The sequence below is a fragment of the Boleophthalmus pectinirostris genome, unplaced genomic scaffold (genome assembly GCF_026225935.1).
Source record: "Boleophthalmus pectinirostris isolate CB_2022bp ecotype Guang Dong unplaced genomic scaffold, ASM2622593v1 HiC_scaffold_17, whole genome shotgun sequence".
NCBI classification, from domain to species: Eukaryota; Metazoa; Chordata; class Actinopteri; order Gobiiformes; family Gobiidae; genus Boleophthalmus; species Boleophthalmus pectinirostris.
Window position 1 is genome coordinate 5,851,879 of NW_026571115.1, and position 1,934 is coordinate 5,853,812.

Sequence of the window (1,934 nt, forward strand, 5' to 3'; positions counted from 1 at the left end):
TCCATGTTCAGTGTTGTGTCCATCATGTCTCCAAACAGCACAATGACACATGTCCCCTTTAAACAGACACACTGACTGAGGACAAGTTTGAAGAACCTGTGATGCAGATTAGAGACACATCTAAGTTTAACATGTCCCAATTGTCCAGTTACTTACAATTTTCTAGGGGAACCATTTTTGTCCAGGACAGTTTCATTTGTTAATTTTTTAAAATTATTATTAAACAATTCAAAAACAGTGTCTGATTTTCATTGTTTTTTCAGTAAATTTTTATTTATTATTGCTCTTTTTACTTTCAAGTTATTTCAGTGGCCATTATTGAATTTCTTTCATTACCAAAGACAATTTTGTCCACGCCTGTATATTTACTACAGGTACTAACCAAACCACGTATATATTATATTATTATTAGTATTAGGTTTTCATGTGTTTATAATACTATCAGTGTAAAAGCTCACTGTGTTTAATCTCTGCTTTTCCTGTTTGGGGAAATGTGCTCACTTGAAGTCATTTATGTCTGTCAGGTTTGGTCTGCTGCCCCTCAGTTCGTCCAGCGCGAAAGTCGAAGAGCACAGGCAGGACCACAGAGGCCATCCACCCGCTGGTACGTGTTTCTCCTCCTAATGTGGAATCTACTTAAATGTGTAATATTCATGTGATTTTACAGTGTTGAGTTTAATCCTGGACAAGTTAGTAGGTTTAGTTTATTTAAGTTTAAAGAATTTGTATCATTATTTACTAAATATTAACTAGTCAAAGCCATAGACATATGGACAGAGCTAGTCCACTAGCCAATGTGTTCCATATAGCAAGTGAGCTTGGGCACAGAGAGGTTCCACTGAAGTCTGGTTCCAACTGACATCTATTGAAAAAATGTTGTGGCTCTCTGTAACTGCTGCTGTCAGCCTTGTTGTTGTGCTCTTAAAATGTTCGTTTTAACTGCCTCTGCATGATTTTGCTGTTTTGTCCATAAATAAAGATGATAAATTCTAACAATTATAGCAATCAGGTAGCTTTTTTTCTTGAGGTCTGCTGCTGCTAGCTATAGCAACAGATATGACTGACAGCTAGTGCACCTCATTCTCTTGATTGGCGCTTTGATTTTGGACTTGGATGTTCAAATATAATCAGTGGCTGCAGATTAGGCACTCTAACTGCTAGCCTTGATTAGAGCGACCAAACATCCCTTTTTGGGGTCCTGTCCTGGGCGTCCGGGTTTTTTTTCATAAAGTGATGGAAATGTCTGGGTTTTCATGATGTTTCATTGGGGACATTAAACGGAGCGTCTCTCGTAGCTCTGTGACTCAGAAGGAGCGAGCAGACACAAAACAGTCAGTCAGTCTGCAACATGCCAAAGGGCAAATGGGCATTCAACAATGACTTGGACAAGAAATTCCAGGTTTTCCGTCCCGGTCGGGACAAGTAGGAGGCCATGTGCACAGGTTGCGAGGTAAGAGTAGCTCAGTGTCGAGGCCCTACCCTGCCCCCCAGGTAAGGTGGCTGGGTTTTCACAAATGGAAATATGGTCACCCTAGCCTTGATGAGTTTCATTTGTTTGCAATCAAAGACAATGGGTGACGTCACACTCCCTTAGTCTGTAGTTAAAACTACTTCAGTATTCAGACTTCAAGTTTTATTCCATTGTCAAAGCTTTTTTTCTGACACTTAAAAACATATTGTGATTTGGAGCAGAACCATTGGTCAAAGACTTGTGTGTGTCTCCAGGTGTCCACAGCATCCACAGCAGCCAGCGAGGACCCCTACAGGCCGGGCAGTCTGTTCAAACAGCTTGCACAGCAGGAGGACGACGCAGCCGCCTCCTCTCTCTTCAGACTCGGCTGGCTCTCAGGCATGACCAAGTAACTGCTCCTCCCATTCATTTATGAGCTTTTGTAAAACTTTTGTAAAAAATGATTGTCTATGAAGAACTTGAA

The 1,934-nt window shown here is 41.0% G+C and overlaps 1 non-coding gene across 1 annotated transcript; it reads left to right on the plus strand.

Moving 5' to 3' along the window:
- Nucleotides 1-32: 32 nt before the first annotated feature.
- LOC110167807 (uncharacterized) lies at nt 33-1,934 on the plus strand. Its single transcript, XR_008632065.1, has 2 exons — nt 33-604; nt 1,726-1,934. It is a non-coding gene; the product is annotated as an uncharacterized LOC110167807 (transcript).